Source organism: Equus przewalskii, chromosome 24, assembly GCF_037783145.1.
Source record: "Equus przewalskii isolate Varuska chromosome 24, EquPr2, whole genome shotgun sequence".
NCBI classification, from domain to species: Eukaryota; Metazoa; Chordata; class Mammalia; order Perissodactyla; family Equidae; genus Equus; species Equus przewalskii.
The window spans coordinates 2,857,703-2,881,921 of record NC_091854.1 but is presented as its reverse complement, the minus strand read 5'-3'; the positions used below and the strand labels follow the sequence as shown (position 1 = coordinate 2,881,921).

The 24,219-nt window shown below is 35.7% G+C and overlaps 1 long non-coding RNA gene across 1 annotated transcript; it reads right to left on the bottom strand.

Moving 5' to 3' along the window:
• Positions 1-4,908: 4,908 nt before the first annotated feature.
• LOC139079107 (uncharacterized) lies at positions 4,909-18,129 on the bottom strand. The gene is made up of 3 exons (XR_011532416.1): positions 12,791-18,129; positions 12,496-12,632; positions 4,909-5,185 (listed from the first exon to the last, which is right to left on the bottom strand). It is a non-coding gene; the product is annotated as an uncharacterized lncRNA (long non-coding RNA).
• Between the last annotated feature and the right edge of the window lie 6,090 nt (positions 18,130-24,219).

The window sequence follows — 24,219 nt, the reverse complement described above, 5'->3', positions numbered from 1 at the left end:
ATAACTTTAGAGAATTTACCTCTAAATTGCTTGCAAGATGCCCAAACGGAAGAGAGTTCATTCAGACAAAGATTTGAGGGTCATCAGAATGTATGGATAAGAAAAATGATTGGAATGACCTTTTTTTTGCAAAAAGAAAAGAATATGATCCTACAAAACAGTCAGGGCCAGCCCCAGTAGCCTACTGGTTAAGTTTGGCATGCTCCACTTTGGTGGCCAGGTTCAGTTCCTGGGTGCTGACCTACACTACTCATCTGTCAGTGGACATGCTGTGGTGGCAGCTCACATGAAAAAAAAAAAAGAGGAAGATTGGCAACAGATGTTAACTCAGGGTGAATCTCCCTCAGCAAAAAAAAAAAAAAAAGTCAAATTTAAGAGTTGGGTGAAGTCTGAACTGGCTGCTACCTGCAGGGCCAAGGTAAATTCTTCCATTTCAGTGACTCCAGGAATGATCTGAAAAGCTTCTCCAACTAGGGCCCAGCTTCCTGGTCTGTTGCCTTGGTCCCAGTTTTAGCATTTCAGTCCATCTTCCTAAGATAGAGGTGTAGACAGATTGTTTTGTTTGATCCCACACTTGCCCTTGGATCTTGACTTTCTCTACTCCATGTTTTACAGTCTGTGAATAAATTCCACCCAGCTCCTATGATCAGGTCTATCTACCAGAACTCCAACCCAGGAATGGCCCTCAGAGCTCCTCCTTAACTGGGAAGGGAACATATAAGGCTTCAGTGAAGCAGGCAGAAAACTATCAGAGAAGAAAAGAACAATATTGATTATCTGGCCACCATTTTTCTAATTGTCCTGTCACTTTTGTATCACTAACAGTTTTTCCCAAATTGGTGAAAATTAATTCTAGATACACTAACTCATTGCTTTCATGGCATCCTTCTGGGCATGCATTTATTATTAATATAATTAACATGTTTTCATATACTCTGCTTTGAGAGAAGATTCAAGGAGTTTAAGTTCCTCTTTAACACTGTGCCCTGCCTTCTTGGTAGTCTTGTAATGTTTATCAGGAGAGTGTCCTCAGAGTTCTTGACAGAATCGTCCAATGATTTGACTTCTTTTGTCCCCTTCCCTTGTTTCCCTATTCTCTGTTCCTTCCTCAAGTCTGAAGATTTCCATATGTGTGTGGAGTATCTTCTTGATGTATAATGCTGTTCCCATCCCCCTCCCACTAAGCCTATTGTTAAATATATTTACTTCTCTTTTCTCTCTTTCAATATTAAGTTCTATCCTCAAGTTGTATCTAGAAAACTTCTTTTGGTTAACATTTCAAAGTAACTTTTGTATTAAATATATACCGTATACAGGGTCTGTTTTATTTTTACATTTTTACAGTGCCTTAACTTCATAGCCTTCTCAGAGTTTCAAGTAGAATTGTGAGAAATTTCATTATCTAATTGACATTTTTCTGCATGATGGACCACTCATAAGTAGAATCAATTTTAGAAATTACACAACAAATCCATTCTCACTGCATTTAGGAGGGGTTAAAAATATATTTTTTATTCTAAAAGTATTTGTGAAGGGATAAATGTTAAAAAGATCAATTCCATAATAAGCGAAAAATGTTTGACATCTGGTTAGTGGGAGGGGGGATGAAAATAAGAAACAACTAGAGATGACATAATTTCTGAATTCTTACAAGCTTTAAATATTGTAAACCTAGCATCATGGCATCTTTTCTCCCTGAATTTCTGTTACTCTCTCCCTGCACTTTTTATTCCTGAAATCCTTTAATTATAACCCTGGCCAGCTGCTGCAGTGGGGACTGGAAATATGATTTGCTAAAACTCTCTAAGTTTTTCAGTTTCCTACAACTCACTACCTCCTATCACTTTGGACTTGCACCTCAGCTTTCAGAGAAAAAGTGGGGACACGTACTCAAATGAGATTGAGTGCAAGTCGATCCAAGGGGTGCAGGGATGGATGACACTGGGCTCAGTTATGCACCACCTGAGTTCTGCTCAAAACCACCTACATCGCCAGGGTCAGCCACTTGCCTCTCTGGTGATGGGGTGGAGGGAGAGAGGTTCTATCATCTTCTACGGCTGTGAATCCCCAGACACTGCCCCTGGTACTGCCACCTCCAACACCACAATTTTAGAATCCCCCACACGTTGCACTGACGGACAAAGACACTGCATCTGCCCATTGGCTGTCGTGGATGTCTGGAGGCTGTGATTTCCCCAACATATACCTGGAGGGGACAAATAATCATGAGCCAGAAGTTTGGGGAGTTAATGCTGCATGGGACAGACTATAACCAGTAAAAGATAGGAAACAAAAGGAGCCAGCAAATAAACTGTTTGTCTTTCCTTCCCCCAGTGGTCTGTTCCAAGCCACAACAGTTTCATATAGCCCTTCTGGAGATTTCCTGCAACAATTAACAACCAACCGTGATGCAAAGCTGTGACCAGCTCAGGAATATACTCTCTATCAGTCACAGTTTTTCCTTCACTCCTAATTTCTTGGGATTACAGCTCCAGGAAAGCTGTAGCACACAAACTTTTGCCTCAAGGTCTGTTTTCTGGGGAAGCTTACTTAAAACATAGACCAAATATCAGCTAAAAAGGCATTTTTAGATTCCGTCTTCTAAATTGCCACTACTAAAACATAAGGACATGGAAAAGTTGAAAGAAGTGTAGAAAAATATATAGCAGGCAAATATTAATTTTAAAATTCTACTATAGTTCTAGTAAAGACAGATAAAATAAACTTTAATAAACAAAACAGCATAATTAGGAATAAAGTGGCTAAATACATAATGACAAAAGTGAATTCATCAGAAAGATTTCATAATTCTTAAGTTGTGTGCGCTTAGTAAAACATCTTCAAAATATATACAGCAAAAATGGTTGAAACAACAAAAAAGTGACAAATCCCCAATCATACTGAAAGACTTCCATTCACCTCTTTACATTAAGCAGAAAGAAACTGAAAAATAGAAACAATTTGAGCACAAAATTAACATACTTCTAGTAGCAATAAAAGAACTGGAAAAAACCCAAAATATTCTTTGATAAGTGACTAAATTAAAAGTTTGCTGTATCATCACTTAGTGGAATATCATGTAGCCAGGAAAATGAGCAAATTACAGCTACATGCAACAACATGATGAGTCTAACATAGCCTTGAATGAAAAATCAAGTTTCAGACCACACAGACAACGACACCATATTATAAACCTTAAAATCTAGAGATAGATGCATTTATGATGGAAACTATCTGAAAAAGCAAAGGAACAATAAACCCAAATTTCAGGATATTGCTTACCTTTTGGGACTGGCAGAGGGATGGAATTTGGAGGAAAGCATAGTTATAGCCTCAGTAGTATGAGTAATATTCTACCTCCTGTGATGGTTGGAGGGTTCATGACTTTTATTTTCATGCTTTATGATTTTTATGTATCAAATATTTTTATTGATATATCCCAAATTTTTATATATAAATTTTATATGTAAATATTATATAATAAATTAATATATAAAATTTAAAAATTAGTTTTAAAGATCATGTTTATTAAGTAGAGCAAGGTATACCATTATACTGATAAAATTATTTAGGAGAATGAGTTTTAACAATTTCATTACTAAGTTTTATTCACTGTAGATCTGAATTTTGGTCTACTCACAAGAGATCCTACTTTACTATTCTGAGTTTCCTAGAGTCTCAAAGTCAACAAAATAGTAATTTTTATTTGTATTATTGATTGATTGATTGATTGATTGATTTTGATGAGGAAGATTGGCCCTGAGGTAACATCTATTGCCAATCTTTCTCTTATTGCTGAAGGAAGATTGTCATTGAGCTAACATCTGTACCAATCTTCCTCTATTTTGTATGTGGGATGCTGCCACAGCATGGCTTGATGAGTGGTGTGTAGGTCCACACCCAGGATTTGAACCAGCGAACCTCCGGCCGCCAAAGTGGAGTGCACGAACTTAACCACCATGCCACCAGGCGACCCCGAAAATAGTAATTTTTTAAGTGATAAACTGATTCAACTTAGTGGTCTGCTTTCCAATTTGCTTCACTGTTTTTTCAATATAGAAAGGCTACATGGTATGTCCAGGAAAAGCTGACGTTTTATCTAATTGTGTTCAGTAGTGTAACTGTAACATTGAAACTACCAGTGAACGTGTCAAAAATTCCTTAATGTAGAGGAATATCAGCATTGCTTGACGTCATTTAAATGTTCTTCCTCAAATTGCCATATGCTGTATATATATATATGTATATATGTATATATATATATATATATATATATATATAGTGCTTTATACCTCCACTCTCATATCTGCAAACACAGAGCTTTAATATAAGTGATAAGCGTAGAGAACACCAAGACGATGTGCCAGTCTGTTCATTTTATTGCTACCTGCAGCCGAAGGTCCATATATAGCCTAGATCTTAAATATGCATGCATGCACACATGCGTTAAGAGATATCATAATGATTACTAGCTGATTCCAAACAGACCTTGAATTTATTTGCTTATTAGCCATGGAAATTTGGCAGATTACTTATTATCTCTCTACCACATGTTCTGGATTTTAAAAATAGAGGTAAAGTTTTTCCCTAGTTTAGAAATTTCTTATGAAGATAAAATAAATAATGTATGTGAAGTTTGTAGCACAATGTCCTTTTTATTCATTGACAGCACTCAATATTGTAAGCTGTTGTTGTTATTATTATATAGTTGGAGGAGTGCTTACACCTGTGACCAGTTTCTTTCTCAAATTAAATGGAATTGATGTGTTATTTTATTCTTATCTAGGATTTTGGACTAGGTAGGTTCTATAAGAAGACTGCGTTTATATGTGTGGAGATTGGAAATAAAGGAATGATGAGTGTTATTAGTTTCAGCTGCAAGAAACAGAAGACCCAACTAAAAGAGGCTTAGACATTAAGGAAAATTTATTATGTCACGTATCAAGAATTCTTTTATAGAGGTAGAATGGTACAGGGTTGGTTCAGAATCTGTTTTCTGCCATCCTCAGCATGTCTGTTACTCTCCCCAGCCTTATAAGATGCTATGGCAGCTTCAGGTAGCTTCTCACAAGATTGTTCAAAAGCTGGATGAAAGGCATCTCGTCCTTTTGTCTGAAGAGTATGCAAAAATCTTCCTAGAAGATGTTGTCCTGTGTCTCAATGGCCACAATTGCATCACATGTCCCTGGAAGAAGTGGGGTGAAGGTGGTAAGGTAGGTAAGTGACAGTGTTTGTCACACTGAGGATGGAAAGAAGGTATTGAAAGCAGCACTGAAAACGTTACTCAATCAACAGCCATTTCCTGTTCGACATCTAGTGCAGAGAACTATTCTATGAATATTTGGGGAAAATACAAAAAAAGATAGCAATATGTCATTAAGAAGAAAAATAAATGATAATTTTTTAATTAAAAAAGCAAAAATACTTGTGGGGACATAGAATTAAATAAAATAAAATATACAGAATTGTAAAATAGTACTATCACATTATGTATGTATAAACAAATGTCCTTATCTATACATATCTCCCGCTTATTCTTAATTACATTTCCCTCAAGGGAAATAGCACTCATTTTATTTTCAGAATTAGCATACTACGCAACTTGAAGAAATTCCTTTTTTTGGTTTTTACCTGGACAGTAACGTTTTTAAAATAAATGGGGGAACCCTAGAAAAGTTATACAGTTTGCAATTCGAGAGAAAAATTATAGTGATAAACTGAGCACTTAGCATGTGTATATAATATTGTACTTAGATTCTTAGGCTTATTGACAAATGATAAGCATAAAAACACTTACATAAACAAAAAGGTATATCATACTTTAGTTCAAAGCCATCACAGAAGCTATAAAATTCCTTGGTGCACATTTTTGAATTTTGAAAATATTGATGATTTATACATACCATATATTGAATCAAAATGGTGATCAAGAAGGTAACCAGTAAATATTTAATGGATTTGTGAACATTAGGCCTATTATTTTTAACTTGTTGCCATTATAGGTAAAAGCAATATTGAAACAAAAAATCTGCAGTAGCGTTTTTTGCTGAAGACACCATGTTTTTAAAGGCTCTGAACTCATGAAAAATTTAAAGCTAATAGCAACTTTATAAATTATTTCAACCTGCCTCCTAATTTTACTAATGAGACCAGGTAGAGAAGGGCTTAAATGAGCTTTCCCAGTTCATCGTGCAGTCTAGCTCCTAGCTAGGACATTTGCTTGCATCCTTTTTGGCCTGCATTTGTACCTTTTTCACAAGCTCTTTCCATTTTCTCCTCTAATGTATTAGTGTCCTTCATTTTTTTCTTTCACTCTTGGATTACACAGAACCCTAAGACCCAAATTTTACAGCAGGCAAATAATATATTTTACTTAAGTTTTAAATAATTCTGTCAGAAACAGAATCTGGAGAGAGAGATTATGTTTTGAGTCAGTTGTGCTTTTTCTCCTGCAGCTTTGTTGAGATTTAATTGACAAATAAAAATTGTATAGATTTAAGATATACTATACGATGATTTGCTATACATATACATTGTGAAATAATTATCACAATCAAGCTAATTAACACATCTATCATCTCACAGAGTTACCATTTTTTTTGTAGTGAGGGCATTTAAAATCTACTCTATTAGCAAATTTCAAATATACAATACAGTATTATTAACTATAATCACCATGCTGTACATGCGTTTATTCAATTTATAACAAAGTTTGTACCCTTCGACCAACAGCTCCCCATTTCCTCCAGACTTAGCTTCGGACAACCACTATTCTACTCTGTGTTTCTACAAGTTCAACTTTTTTAGATTCCACATTTCACTGTGTTTTTATTTGCTCAAGTTTGGATTCTAATATCTGGACGATCACTTCTCTAAAAGCGGGAAAATCTAAACGCCAGCTCCCTTCTTCACCAGCACACCATTCTCAATGTTATCCAAAAGAATATTTAATAACATAGAAGAATAACCACAATAATTATAGAAGAATAACAAAACAGAAAATCAAAGTAGTTCAAAGTCCCTTCCCCAAAGCTACGTATAATGCTTGCAGGGAGATTGGTCTGAATAAAGCCAATTTTATCTCCAATCCTTGGCCCTGCACTAAAATCTACTCCCTCCTCCAAACTAGAATGCCCTGAAGAGGACATGGCCCAACATAATCTTCTGAATATACCTCTGTTGGGTCTATATTGCTTAAGTCATTATCTATTTGATATAAGCACATCCTTTAGGCAATTTCCACCTGGTCTCATTACTGTTCATGTCCATTTCCCATGTCGGTAAAATCAACTAGCTATTTTCCATTCAGAGATTCATTCCTTTGATAAATATTGGTTAAGGACTTGACATGTTCCCTGCATCCTAATAAGCTCTGGGGATACTTTGGTGAGCAAGAAAGAGACAGTTTCTTTCCTTACAGAGCATTTAGTACAGCAGGGAAGACATGCAATCAGATAACTAAACTCAACATGCTACTTATTCTGATCCAGAAATTATGGAGTATGATGAAAGCACATGACAGTGACACCTAATATAACTTCCACAGGAGGTTATTTTTAAACTGGACACTGAACACTGAGTGGGAAGTTCAGTAAATTAGCAAAATGGGCTAATTTCATTTTTACTGTTGTGTTTGGTAATTCTTCCTTATTAGTTTTTCAACAAAACCATTTGTTAAAGAATATTTTAAAATCTAGAAGCCTTTCTTTGGGAAACCTTGATTTAACTCTTTTTCTCCAGAATTTATTTGCCACATCTAGATTTCTGCACTTCCTAGAACTGAGTCTTAATATCTGAATTTAATTTCTGCTGTGGCTGTGGCTTCTCAAAGAAGAGTCATTGACTGCCTATCTTAGAATCACTTCTGGTAGTGTTTAAACATGGAGATTATAGGTACCCTCCAAGTCCCACTGAAACAATCTCTGGGACTGTGAGGAGAGGAAGAGAGAGAACTCAAATTTGCCTGCTTAACAAGTTCCCCTCATACACACTAAAGTTGGAGACTTACGGGCTGCCATCATTGAGTGTATATTCAGAATGTAACTAAAATCTCCTTCCCCAATTTTCTTCTAGTTGCCTTAAAACGGAGTCTATGTGTCTTTTCAAGGGAAAACTATCCCTAGCTGTCCCAGTGCCAGACACTCACCTTGGCTATTTCCCATTGTACTACCTAAGGCACTATGTTGGTATATAAACATTTCTTGGGACCAAAATGACACATGCCTAGGGCAATCACCAGTTATTGTGGCCCTCTTACTTGGTGGTAGTAGAAAATAGAAAGATCAGTGTTCAAAAATTCCTGCTTAGCCTATCCAGAGCTGTCTATTTTTATCTAGGGAAACAAAATTACAGTTACTATAAATGACTAGCCTCTGGCCAATTCAGAAAATTGGGGAAAAATTTATCAAAGTATCCTGCAGTTCTTGACCCAAATACAATGTTCTATCAATTAACTAATTTTGGTGTGCGTTTATTGTACATATTGCATAAAACGAATGTATTAGTTAGGATATGTTAGTTAGGAACACCCATTGGTTAGGATATGTATTAGTTAGGAATGTATTAGTTAAGATAAGTTATTAGATCTAACTAATAATAAGATAATTGGGTAGGATAACTCATTATCCCTATTAGCTAGGGTAAGCCAACGATAGTGACTTAAGGAAGATTAAAGTTTCTTTCTCTCTCATGTTAATAGTCCCAGAGGAGTGGTCCAAGTTGAGGTTGGCTCTGCTCCACATGGTTTTTAAGTGACCAAAGTTCCTTTCCTGATGTACTCCTTCATTCTCTAGGACATTCTACCTGTCTGCATGGTAAATCAGGTTGCTATAGATTCCAGTTAGTGGGAAGGACAATGAGAGCAGGGAGAAAGTCCAAGAAATGGATGTATCACTTCCATTCATAGCCCAGTAGTGAAAACCTAGTCTTGTGGTCACACATAGCTGAGAATGAGGCTCAGAAATGTGATCTCTGACTGGGTGGCTACATGCCCAGTCCTAACTGTATTTTTATGGAAAAACGGAAGAACCGATATTGGTGTACAACTAGCAGTCTCCGTAACTATACTTTAGAAATGCAAACTGAAGGCTGTTGCTTTTGCCATTAAAAAGGATTATTGACCCTGAAAAAAAATGCATGTATTTTTTTCATGAGCATAGGACTTTATTAATTTAGTAAGGAATGAGGCATATTCCTTTTTTGAAAAGAAGTCTGTGCCATTTTTCTATTCCTACCTAGCAAACCTTGCCAAAACTTACTGGCTTAAAACAAGGATCAGCAAACTTATCTGTAAAGGGGAAAACAGTTGAGGCCAGCCTGGTGGCGCAGTGGTTAAGTTCACACCTTCCGCTTCTTGGCGGCCTGGGGTTCGCCGGTTTGGATCCTGGGTGCAGACATGGCACCTCTTGGCAAAAGCCATGCTGTGGCAGGCATCCCACATATAAAATAGAGGAAGATTGACTTGGATGTTAGCTCAGGGCCAGTCTTCCTCAGCGAAAAGAGGAGGATTGGCAGTAGTTAGCTCAGGGCTAATCTTCCTTAAAAAAAAAGGGGTGGAGAGATAGTAAATATTTTAGGCTCTGCAGACCATATGGTCTCTGTTGCAATTACTCAACTCTGCCATTGTGGTGTGAAAGCAGCCATAGGCAATACATAACAAATAAATGTGGCTGTGTTCCAATAAAACTTTATTTTTAAAACACATGGTGGTCTGGATTTGGCCCATGAGCTGTAGCTTGGCTGATCCCCAGCGTAAAACAACAACTATTCCATTTTTGCCTAAAATTCTATGGGATAAGTTGGTTGTCCACTTAGCAGACACGTCATCTGAGGGTGAATGATCTAGAATGGCCTGGTTCATGCGCCTGGTGTTGGCAGCCTGGTTGGTCCAGGAAGCCTTAGCTGGCATGGCTCATCTCTATCCTATGTGGGTTCTTATTCTCCAGGACACTAGCTTAAGCTTCTTCACAAGGCTGTTTCAGGGCAGCAAAGACAGGAAGCCCTAATGTGCCGGTGTTTATCAAACCTCTGCTTTCATCCTGTTCGCTAATGTCCTGTTGACCAAAATCATGCCACTTGGCAAAGCCCAGATTGAAGGGATAGAAAAATAGCTCTTGATGAGAGGAACAGCAAAGTCATATTACAAAGGTGTGTGTATACAGCGATAGGAGGAATTATTTTAGTCATCTTTGTAAGCAATCTACCTCAAAGTCTTTGAAATAATAAAGGACATTCCAATTCAATTCAACGTCAGTAGTATATTTTCCTATTGCAAAATTATTTAAATGAATTTTAAGATATTTTTAACAAAAAATGATCTGCATACTTTTTGAACTATAGTGGAAAATATGTATGTAAAGCTTATTTTAAAATATTAGAAAGAATTATATTTTCCAAGAGCAGAGTAATGATCTTAAGAATAAATATCCATATTGCGGACTACCTAGAGGAGAGAGTTGTTAGCTAGGCAACTAAGCAGGGTTATCTTCAGATTGCTTATTCTTTTTTAAAATTCCTTATTTCCTGCAGCGCCTACCTTTAAAGTTTCAAGGTACACATACTGCCTGTCATCTTGATAGACATAGTGGCCTCTGGCTCAGAATTTTCTGTTCCAGCTTTCCAAACAGTGGGGTGTATAGCTGGTATCAGTCCTTGTATTAACTTATCAAGAAGTTTTGAAGAACTGAAGCCATGGATTTAATCTAATTCAGGGGGTGGGGGTTAAAACCTCAAGACATGCCCTTGAGCTTCTATATGTGAGTCACTTTAGGAAATAGAAGTTTTTCTAAATTAATCATACTGTATAAATTTATTATGAAAGTATTAGTAATTATTTACCCTCTTTACAAAAATCTAATAATATAAAGGAGTAACTGTTTCATCTACAAAGTCAGTAAAATAATTTTTATAAATCCTCCTCTCCTGGAATTTTGATGAACTAATTGAAACGCTTTCTAGTGTGTTAGAAAAGCAAAATTGTTTGATGTTCTGTGTAATAGGATGAATTAAATTACTAGAGTGCTACCATTATTGATGCTTACTAGGTACCAGGCATCATATGAAATACATTATCCATCAAAAGGTCTACAGGATCCTATGAGGACCTGTCATATTTATTTTTTCTTTTCAGATGAAAAAAACTAAAACTCAGAAAGGTTAGGGAATTTGCCCAAGGTCCAGTGGTGGCTTGGTAAGCTGGCACATGGGGAATAAAGCCTTGATTTATAGCATTTGCCAATCTTGGGGATCTAAATAATATCCACTTGGCTGATTTCAGACTACCAGTGTGATGTCACTGAACATGACTTTGGGAAGAGATGCACAGAATCAGCTATCGAGAGCCAGTAGGAGGTAGCTCTTGCACACCACTGCCAAGATCACAAACAGCAGGAAGTTGGAGAGCGAGGATTTGAGCTCCTGGTTGTCTACAAAGTCCATTTAAACCATCATATAGTAGTGCCTTTCAACATAATAAGCTATTCACTTGACAAATTACAAAGATAATGAATGTCAGTAACATCTTTAATTCCAGAAACATAGATGTTTCTTTATTCTCTTTTGGAAACTAATACGGGAAATATTCTCTAAGAATTATTTAATAATCATGTGTTAGAGGCCAAGAAAACCTGTATGTTTCTTCCATCTTCCATGACTCTTCCTTTTCATTCTTAAGCTTTTGCAATTTTTACTAGTGTTGCGTCTTATTCACATTTTATTGCCACTTCATCTTAAAATCCTTATGCTTGGCCCCCAACAAATTCCTTTGGTGTTTCAAACTGTTTGCTGCTTTTTTTAATAGTTCTTTTTCTTACCTTATGGCATAACTTTCACACTTCTGCTTTTTAGTTCTTCAACATTCTGTCATTCCTTCCTTGTTTGAGCAAGTAAGTAGATGGATAAAAGTCTAATTACTAAAATAAAGGGGGTTCACATTTTAAGAAGTATTTAACCTCTCTGTACCCGAGAATCCTTATCTGTAAATGGAGATAATAATACTACTTACCTTGTGTTGTATGAGTGGTTGATCAATTAAAAAAAAGAAAAACAGGAACTATAAGAGAAACAAATTTGGAGGGTCTGAGATGATGGGGGTATGGATGATGCCTTGATGGGTGAGATCCATCCAGATTATTTTATGCTGATGAAAGATATCATTTGATGTTTGATGGGAACACATCTCAACGATATGGAAACAACAGAACTTTTGAAAGTGATAGCATTTTTTATGTAACATGAAATAAAATTGTACTTGAGTACTTTCTTCACACAACAGATTTTATACTAAAAGTTTTCATCTTTTGTTAACATAATTAAGATGCTCATGAATACCATTTACCATTACAATGGATTGAATGAATGACAAATGAGAAAATCTGGGTTTCTTTCCCCCGAAATAATCTTATATGTGTCAAGCTTTTTTAAAATATAAAGAGAACAATTTGGCAAATTGGGATGAATTTTTATCTGATTGGTAAGAGAAAATTTATGAAAACATACCTGCGATGATAAATCAATGCATGTTTGTACTATGCCAGAGCAAACGAAAGTTTTAAAACTCATCAGAATTTTTATAATTTCTTCAAGTGACTGAATTGAAGTGGGTGGATACCCAGCAAAATTTTTCTCATCTACTTCTGTAGAAAAATGAAAGTAAAAATTAAGTTGATTTTTCTTTTTATAAAATGAGCCCCATTGTATATTTTCTTCCCATATAAAGATAGAATGTATGCTGCAAAAGAGCTAACTTAAAATGGATAATTCTCACTGTCAAGGAGTAAAACAAAAATCTTACCTTCTATTTGATGTATTATTCTTGTGGCTCCGTGGCAAAATTCAATGACATCTTGAGTTTCTGTTGAAATTATTATTTTTATTATGAAGTATGTCCTAGAGTTTTGAAGAGTTGTACAAAATGGTAAATAAGGAAAATTTTTTTGGCCTGATGCATTTTCAAGTACGTCCGGCAAATGAAAACAAATCGATAGGAAACAGAGCTAATTTAGAAACTTGAGGTTAAAATGAAATAAAACCAGCAATAGGAACAGCATTGAACTCTGAGTCAGGAAATGAAGCAATGAGCGAATTTGATTTTAAATAGTGGTTAATTATAATTAAACTTCAAACATAATTTGTAAATCATGTATCAGACTACGAAATGGAACATATAACAACATTTCTATTTTGTGTCTTTTTATTCACTTTTCCTTCCTCAACTCCTACTCTAACATTGCTGTTATACTATAGAAAGCCAAGTTTCATATGACCAATAGAAGATAGTTTAATGCTGTGATAATATCAGGGGCTAGAATGGAATTTTGGGGAGAAAAATCATTGACAAAGTTTAACCAATATCCTTCTAATAAATGGAGAGTTCTGAGGATGGTATAAATGCTGCTTCAACATAAAGGAAATAAATCTATTAAACATAATACCTCTGTTCTTTCCAAAGCCAAATGATTCTCTTTATTATTCTAATGGGTTTACTTGTTAAATTTCATCACTTAGCAGACAGAATGTGCAGCTTGGCAATAACATAGTTATATTGGCATTTTTTCTGCCTACAATTAAATAACTTGAATTTTCCCTATGCATAGCATATTATACTACAGAGTTACATGTTGTTTCTCTTCAAATTTTGCTATTACCATAAGGTGCGAGCTTCACTTATTAAAACATGATAATTGAGAGCTTTAACTTTATTTTATTCAGGGGTAAATATAGGTCAGTTTTTGCATAAAACTTGGGACTCCAGTAAATCTCATTTTTGTTATAATACTGGGTTAGATTGTTATTCACCAGTAAAATAACACAGCATTTAAAAAATTTATGATAATTTATCTGTAAAAAACGTATCACTGATGAATGGTAAATCTAAACATACTCCAAACAGATTGTAAAGCAGAAGTAGTGAGAAAGCTAAATAAATAATAAATAAATTAAAGAGGAGTCAGGATTAGTCACGAAGTGAAAATGAAAGCTCTAATAATGACAAGGTTGTGAACAAAACATTTAAAGAAAATGCAAGACACATATCTTGGATTTCTAAATTTCTATTTCTATAATTTTTCTGGGCCTCATTTTATTAGAGTATGAAATCCAGCCTAATGATTATAAAGCATGCGGAACCTGCAAGGAATGCTACCAAAATTATCTTACAACATAAACATCGATTTTAGGTCCTGAATATAATCACTGTGTTGTCAAGATGTTATATGTAATAGTTTTAATCCTTCAATGTGGGTTACTATAATTCCTCCAACCTTTATTTATTTATATAAGCAATCCATTTCATTATTAGACCTCGCTTTTTGTCTTGAACATTTTATTTTTATATTAATTCTAATTTCTAGAGAACACTGGAAAATGTTTAAATTGACCATTTTTATGGAATACATGGTTTGTCATGAGCAATATAAATAAATACATTAATTGCCTTATCATACTTTTATCTGACAGATGGGTCCCCAGGCACAGAGCCTAACCTTTTATTTTGACACCTGCCACATTTTGCCAGCCCTGGCCCTTTTTCTTTGCCAGAGTGTTGCTGTGCTGTTCACCATGGTTGCACTAATCTCCAGCTTTTAAAAGGCATAATATTGGAACCCTTCTGAGAATCGCTGCTATCAATCAGCTGATACTACAACATAAAGTATTTCACAGATCCATCCAACATCCCTTCTCTCCTGTGATTCAAACACATTTTCTCTTATTTCTGTTACCTACTGGCTCAATAAGATTACATGGAGCTTGTTTTAATCTAAGACCCCATATTGTTAACCTCTGACATAAACCATTTCATTTAGCAGTAATTTAAAATTTAGAATGTACTGGAGAATGATAAAAGAAGTTATGTTTCCATTTTTATGCTGAAATACACTTCTTTACTATAAAGCAAGTATGCTATTTTAATATAGCTAAAGAGTTAAAAATAATCTTAACACGTTCATTTAAAAAAAAGCATCGGGGCAATAAAACATGTTTTGAGAATCACTGTGCACTCAATCTCAAGCCTGCACCTTTGATTTCTGGGGTGATTCCAGAAACCACTAACACATGATATGTGTCTGGATTAGTACAAACTAAAAGCACATGTCTGATCTTTTAGACAGTGATCTGGTTCTAACGAGCTCTGCAAATCTGAGGACATACAGAGGCCAGGTGAGTTGTGGAGGCCCATCCATTACCGAGATAATTTGTCATAAATTTTAAGGGATTCCCTCCTTGAGAAAAATCAGACTATAATTAGCTTTGTAAAATATTATAATCAATCTTTTGGGGAAGTATTCTGGCAACAAAGAAATACAAAAGTAGATATGTAGGTAGATAGGAGATGGATATTTGGTAGCAAACAGATAGTTCCATCAGACCAACTCAGTTTGGCTTATAAACTCATTTCAGACTGATTGTCAATTAAAGATGTGACTGCTAACAATTTATCTTCAAATATGGCATCTATTGTTTCTGAAATAAGCTTACTTGATATAATGGGAAAAGCCTTGGACTATGTTTTTAGATAAGCTAAGTTTCTTGAATAATTCAGAGACCCATTTATGCCAGCTAAGATATATATGCACATTGCAAGAAGTGTGGGATCCATATCTTAGGACATTCAAAGAAAATGCTGCTTCATGCCTGGGGCTAAGGCATATTGGAGGTGAAAGGTAATTCTAGAGTTACGGCAGCTTTTCGTGCCTCAGCATCAGCAGTTTTTGAACCTGTAGTGATGCACTATTAATATGACTCAGCTCTATTTCACATCTTCCTCTTTCTTCCCTGCCCCAACCCAACTCTCACAGCCTACTCAGAGTTTCTGCTAACTCATATTTTAAGCATACACAAAACCTTGGGTTATCATAGAAAGTCCTTTCTTCACTCATTAGATCTAAATCCAGAGACAAAAAAACTGATGGGCCCAGCTCATCTTTTCAAGCATGGCCTCAGTTCACAGCTTGCTGGCCAACCTATCCTTTGGTTCCAGTCCAATCAGCTGTAAATGGCGGAAGGCAGAAATTCACTTGTGAGTAAACATGGCCACTTAGGTGGCAAATGTTCTGGCTGAGGATGATTCCATGATTGACATGGTTGACACAGACAATATTCAAAGTGTGATTCAAAGACTGGAGCTGGTCCACTTGCTATTTGTTACCCATTCAAAACGATAAGCACATTGAGGATAATCATTTCAGAACTCTTACAGCTATTTGTTAAAGTCATTTGATGGTTGTTGAATCTAGTAATAAAAAATTTGGATTTGTGTTTTGTATACCTTTTTTGTTTATTTTTCTAGTGGTTCATTTATATTATGCTATTAAGAAATAATGGTTGGTGACAGATTAGGGCTGAGTGGGAAACTGGTCTTTCACTACAGATATTTTGAGAGGCACTGGTTTAGAAGACTTCGATTCTAATTGCGGTACTCCTCTAACCAATGAAGTAAATTATAATCCTCTGAATATCAGTTTCCTCCTAAGCAACAGGGACTATAATGGCAGTCCCTCAGCTTCCCAAGTTATTATCAGTCATGAGGCAATACAGGAGAATGAATTTTGAAAAGTTGTAACAGGCTAATCAGAATTTGGTTATTATATTTCACTGTTATTAAAGTCTCTCTCTCTCTCTAAACACACACACACACACACGTGTTCCATGGGAGAATTAGGAGTATATGCTCAACATTTCATCATAAATATAATTGTCCTATTACTTTCCCATACAGTAGTCCCCCCTTATCTGCATTTTGCTTTCCATGGTTTCAGTTACCCACGATCAACCATGATCCAAAAATATTAAATGGAAAATTCTAGAAATAAATAATTCATAAGTTTTAAATTGCACACCATTCTGAATAGCATGATGAACTCTCGCGCCCTCCCGCCCTGTCCTGCCCTGGACACCCCTTTGTCCAGTGTATCCACGCTGTATATGCTACCCGCCCGTTAGTCCCTTAGTAGCCCTCTTGGTTATCAGGTGGACTGCCACGGTATCGAGGTGCTTGTGTTCAAGTAACCCTTGTTTCACTTAATAATGGCCCCAAAGTGCAAGAGCAGTGATGCTGGCAATCTCGATATGCTGAAGAGAAGCTGTTAAGTGCTTCCTTTAAGTGAAAAAGTGGAAGTTGTCGACTTAATAAGAAAAAAAAATCATATGCTGAGGTTGCTAAGATCTATGGTAACTGTTATTACAGTATGTTGTTACAATTGCTCTATTTTGTTATTAGTTATGTTAATTTCTTATCCTGCCTAATTTATAAATTAAACTTTATCATAGGTATGTATGTACAGGAAAAAAATGTAGTATATGTAGGGTTTGGTACAATCTGTGGTTTCAGGCATCCACAGGGAGTTTTGGGATGCATCCCCCATGGATAAGGGCGGACTACTGTATAAAATGTAAGAAATGGCAGTGTAGATTTTATTTCCTGTTTATGTTTTATTTGCTAGCTTTGGCAAAAGGCAACAAGGGATCAAATTGATAAGGATTTGCTCAGGAAGCACCCTGTTTTCAATAATTAGTTGATTGTATATAAAAGATAAATGCAAAATATTTAAGCAGTATAACATTCCAAGAACTATAAGGAGGAAGTACATATTTAATAAATCAATGATACAAATATTAAAGACTAAAGATATTCAACGGAAGGGGAGAGGATTTCATGCTATGGTGATCAGAGAAGATTTATAGAACAGGTGGATTTGTACAGTATCTTGAAGATTTGAAAAGGCAGAAAGGGCAAACTAAGTTATTCAAGGCAGAACAAAACTTCAAGTGTAAGTGCAGAATCAGAACCTCTCTGTATATATGTGTTAATAGGTGTGGGTGTTCTGACAGATAGATAGATAGATAGATAGACAGATGGATGAATGGATGATAGATAGGTAAATGTCAGAAAATAAATGAAATTAGAAACAGAAAATAAGTAAAATTTAAAACCCTGAAAATTAAATTGCACTAAGCAATCTTAATTTTTTTATAGTTTTTCCCATCTAAAGCATGATACTAAATTATTAAAACCGGAACTCTTGAAATAGAATTGCTTTTACATATATAACATTTACTATCACATGTTAAATGCAAATGTTATAAATGGAAAATAATTTAACAAATAATTTTCTCCAAGTAAAACACAATATTGTATATTAAATGATAATTTTTTAAAATCTCATAATTCAAAGAATAAAAGCAATTATTAAAATATTAGTATACTTTCCTGTGGCCATCTGGCATCTCAGTCTAATGTAAAGAACAAAAAGTAAATGGCAAGAGACTTGCTGCCCCTAATAGGCAGCTTTATAACTGTAGCAATTTTATTACTTTATAATAGGATCATAATAATTAAATTACCGATTATAGAACATTATGTAAATTTGAACCACTATACATGTAGTGCCTTACTTAGAAAAGTCCACCTAGTAAGACTACCATTATTTTAAGATATAAGAACTACGATATTGTTAGTAGTGCAATTTAGTGATTTCAGTACAGGTTTTTGGTATTTCAGCATTCAATTATATGACACCAGTTTGAAGTACCAAGGTAGTGGTAACTTTGTATAATATTGTTTGATTTTCTCATTCTGAAATTTTTTACAACATAAGATTAAAATTAAGGATTTAATTGTTCAATGTATACAAAAAAGACAAATCAAAAAATGGCCAGCTATTCTAAAGTCGTCATTGCCCAACATAATAGGCAAACACATCATGGTGCTGCAAACGTGTATTACAAGAGTAATCCTACTCTGGCGGCATATAAGTAAGACAGTATTGAACACGAGAGAGGTAATTCTGTGTAGGCATCTCCAAGTACACAAAATAAAATTAAAGATGGTCAAGGCAAACTGGAAATGTTTAAACAAAAAACAAAAAAAGAGAAATAGAAACTAAAGCTCTAATGTAATTTAAAAACTGCAGCTGCCGAAAAGAAAAAAGTTAATTAAAAAGATCTTAAAATTGTCAAACAAGGAGTAGAATTATTCAAAGATGAAGGAATCAGAGGAAAATGTGTAGAAATAGTTTATAACTTTCTCTGCAGTATTTCCCTGACCATGCAGATGTGAAAGGAGCTTGTCAGGTTAGAAAAATTACAAAATGGACTGAATGAAGCTTTGCCTCTTAAGGGTACAAATTTATAAAACCAAAGAATATTATTTTGCTTTCAGTTTGTCTTAAATAATTAAATTTTCTTCATTTTTTCTAGTATTTTGTTTATTTTAATAGTACTTCACTTTTATTAAGTGAATCTATGAATAATTTATTTTAAAGTGATGTTTAATATTCACAAATTATAAATTTACATATTTTTGCTTTTTACATTTTCCTCTGTGATATGTTTATATTTGAAATGTATAGAATGTTTAATTTTGCTTTTTTCCTTACTTTTAACAATATTCAAATATATAACATCAGCCTTATCATTTTATCTTAATATTAATTGCCTGTCCAAATTAATTCTGAATCGTCTTTTGATTTTTGATATTATTGATCATTCCCAACTTAAAACTTATTTCTCTTGGCTTCCTTGACGTCTCTCAACTCTGACAATTTTTCTGACTTCATCTCTTTGTCCCAAAATGCAGGTATTTGCTAAGGATCAGCTTGCTTTCTTCCCTGTACATTCTAAACTTCTCTCAAAGGTAGCTCTTGTCTCTCCCTGCTTGAATCTCTGTGAGCCTTTCCCCCAAATCACTCTCTCTCACTCCATGTGCCTACTGGACATCAAACGGATAGCCCATCAGCACCTCAAACTGAGCACATTCAAAAACATTCTCTCCTCTCTCCACATGCTTTCTTATTTATTAGGTAGCTGGACCATGATCATAGGACACCAGGCTTGAATATTGGACTCGTGTCTGACTCCCACCCCACCCTGCTCACCACAGGTCTTGAATTTACAATTGCGTGGATTTTGCCTCCACAATATTCCTAACACCTGCCCCTTCTTCTGGATTCTCATTTTTGCCATTAGCCTTTCATTTAACTTTAATCTAAAATATCAAGATAATTATATAACTTGACTCTTTCTAGCCACTCCCTTCTTGGAAAACAAAATTCTGATCATGTTCAGAAACTTCCAAGGATTTTTTTACAAAAATTCTTATTCAATTTTTTATTTCAATAACCTACACTATTTAGCTAAATATACTTGTCTAGCCTTATTTTTAAATTCTGTATTTTTTAACATTCATTTCCCCTTACGATAGAATGTAAGTTTCTTGAGAAATAGGGCTTTGTGTTGCTTGTCTTTGTGTCCCCTAGCTCTTCACACAGCACTTATTTTAGAATCTCAGTATACATGTTTTCATGGTGAATGAATAAATGAATGAAGTAGCCTTTACCCACCATCTCTTCATCCTGGAAATCCTGACATCCCAGACTAGCAGCAGAATTCTCTTAAGATCAAAGCTAATACAAAGACTAGAGTGGGGCTTCTCAGCCTGGGATGCACACTGGTATCACTGGGAAGATTTTGAGAAACACTAATGCTCCACCTCCAGAGTCTGATTTAATTGTCCTGGGTGGGATTCAGTAAACGGTATTTTTAAACATTCCCCAGGCAATTTAAAGTACACCAAAGTTAAAAACTTTTGAGCTAGAGAGTAAGTGTAGGCTGGGGAAATTTGAATTTAGTTTAAGATGAATTTTCCCGTACTATATTTACCCCAACAATCAAATCCACTTAAACGAATCCTTTCACTGTCTCTAGCATCAGAATTTGATACTTAATAGATCTACAGCTAATGGAAAATATACATGGAAAAAACAACTCATTTTAATAGAAAATTAGGCTTTAAAAATCTATATGTAATTATCTGCGATTGGACTATTCAAAAAGAGTATTACAAAACCAGAAAGCAAACCATCACAATTTGTGTCTGGGTTTTTTATTCCATTCAAGCAGTTATCTATTCATTTAACCAACATTAATATTCATTTATGTTTTGGTTGTTTATAATTTCAATTTTTAATTCATACAGAAGTGATTCCATATCAGGCTATTTTACATTTTAGACTTTATTGATCTTTAATACATCTTATGTGGTCATTAACAATATTGATTATCCTTGGAGTCACTAGGACCCTGGTAGGATCTTCAAGCTCATTACAGGTTTTGAATCCTTTAACCAAGCTTCAAAGAAGGAAAGGGAATAAATGGCGTAATCACTTCTGAGTTTTTAATGTTCCCATTATTTTGTCATGCTCTCTCTTTAAATACAAATATAACACATATTTTGAAATACATTTTGCATTTTAGATATCACCAAGAAGCCAATTAGTATTGTTTAACTAACCTTTCCTGTTTTAGAATGTAATCGACCTTTTTTAATATCACCATTGGTGACTCAGTAATTCCTCAACTAGTTTTGAAATACTGACCATTTTTTTCTTAATAAGTTCCTCTTTTGCCACTTCCCTCTCTCTTCTACCCCAACTCTGCTCTAAAACTGTCAATATTTCAGGATAACATAGAGGCAAAAGCAGAAAAATATTTAGTTTTTCTTTTTTTTCCTGAAACTAGTTGCAAAAAACCTGAAGCCCTCAGGGGAATGAAGAGGACTCAGAGTCTAGATATATATTTGAGAGGGAAATTCCTTAAAAACTAAAAATGTGCCACATCCCCACCCGCATCCAGGCTGGTTGGGCATGGAAGAGGGGAAATGATATAAGGAGGTTCCCTCTCCTCAGAGACATAGAAGGGATGTAATAAAGTGAACCACCTGAAAGAGTAAAGCAGGTGAGAATAGGAATGTGTAATAGTCACAAGCATGGACTCTGGAGCCAGACTTCCTGGGTTCAAATCCCAGCTCTGGAACTCAGTAGCTGTGTGGCCCTAGGTAAGGTATTGACAATTATTGTTGCCTAATTTTTCTAAACTATAAAAAAATGGAGATCAATGGAGTGCCTACATCGTAAAACCGCTTCAAGGATTAACTGAGTTGAGGATGCTGGAGAGGATGTCATCTCAACCCAGTCTCCCAGCTCCCCACGTACTTCACAACATCTTTTTCCTCCCTGGGCTCTGTGATGCTGCTTCATCCTTGTTCCTTCCTATTATCTTGATTATTCTCTCAAAACTTAGCTCATGTAAAATCACTTTCTTCAAGAACTGTCTTCTGGCCAATCCTCCAGGTCACAGGCATCCTAGAAATCCCCTGCCACCTGCTTAGGAAACTTCTCCAAGCTTTACCTCCTATCTTCTGAGCTGAATCTTTTCATTTTTCTTTACTTAATCCCCTTTACATGGACCTTACACTTGGATGGCATACCAGGTTTTTGATTTGGCATCTTCCCTCGCATTCATCCTCTTAGCACCAAGCAATGCTTTCTGTGGATGAGCGGAGCACCCCTGCCCCTGCAATGGACTACGTTTCCCAGATTCTGCCCAGGCCCCAGTCTGGAAGCCTCACTTTTCCCCTTGGGATGATCACACAGCCTCTATGGTAGACTTCTCTCTACCTAACTGTCCCTTAAAGGATCAAGGATTCTCTTGTTTCTTCATTCCCCACCTTTGCCAGGGCAATCTCCTTTTCCTTCATGGTTTCAACATTCATTGATAGGCTAATAAAAATAATGACTTAACATTGATTGAATGCTTCGACATACCAAGCAGTGTTTTGAGGTAGGTAGTATTGTTATCCTCCTTTGCAAATGAGGAAACTGAGGCAGAGAATGGGTAGATAACATAACCAAAATCACACAGCTCATAGACAGGAAAGGAAGGCCTGGAAGTCTGGGTCCCAACCCTGGACTCACAGTGACTGGATTTTAAAAGCAGACTGTCTGGGTTTGAATCTTGTTTGGCTTGAGAGCTGTGTGACCTCAGATAAACCATTTGACAGATCCATGCCTCGACTTCTAATTTATAAAATGGGGAAAATTATGCCTGTCTCTCAGGGTTTCTGTGAGTATTAAGTAGGATAACGTTTACAAGGCACTTAGAACAGTACCGGCACTTAGAAAGTGCTTTAATGGTTAGGTGTTAATATTATTACTCTATATTGCCTCTCATGATGCCTAAATTTCTATCTTTGTCCTCAATTTCTCGAGTTCCAGACTTATATATCTAACTCTACTAGATGCCTCGATGTTCCAAAGATGTCTCAACTCGTTATCATTTCCCCAATTTATTATTCTGGTATAGCTTACCTTGAGAATGCTATCATCACACCGCACACACGAGTCACTCTGGGCTTGTCTTTTTTAATCAGTTAATTCCAGTAATGAATTTCCCCGTATTTTTCCATTCATATATGTTGTTGCATCTGCCCTCCTCCAACTCCTACTTATAGCAGACTCATTTCCAGCAATATTGAAATACTGAATGTTAGTTCGTCATACATATAAAAAACCCAGCAACCCTACTATGTGCCAGGCATGTCACTGATAGTCTAAAGAGGAATAGGATCTAATCTCTGCCCTCAAGGATCTCCCAGTCTAATTAAGAACTGAGAACACAGTAATAATTGAAAACAAACTAGTGAGTACATTACAAGAAACATGGCAGGGTATTAAAGGAAGGTAGAAATGGGGGGTCATGGATGGTGTGGTGAAGGAGGTAATACCCGAGAGAGCTCAGTCTAATTCAACAAACTGATGATACCAGGCTCTGAGCTAGGTGTTAGAGGTATTGCTTCTGACCTGGAGAATATAATAGTCTGTGGGAGAAACAACTATAAATATATACTTCAATAAACAGTGATCAATTCTAAGACAGAGGGAGGCACAGTGAGTTCAGAGAACACAGTCAAGGTGTCTGTAGTTAAGAATAAGACATTTTAGGAATGTCAGGCTGTTTAACGATTGTTCATAGCACTTCCTATGCTTGATTCGACTTCTCTCTTCTTGTATTACGGGAAAAACCTATTTTTAAGGCTGTCTTTAGATGTCAGCTTCAGTTGGAAGCTGATCCTTCCTCTCCCTCCAGGTGGGTTTGATCCACAGTCTTACCCCACTCCCACCACTCCACCCCCAGCCTTTTGCCTCTCCTTCACCATTCCTCTATGAGAACAAATGAAGCTTATTTTTTAAACTTGATTATTTGTAGAATAATCATTCTCCCAATCTATCATCAAGTGACATCTAGATATGTGGGGAGTTCAACATGGCAAAACCCCCAATTTTCTTATAGTAGTCCACTGAATTATCGAATGCTCTTTCCAGTTAATAGCAAACTGTACTTGATGACTTCAGAAGTTTACTATGATTGAAAATTAAAGGATGAAGT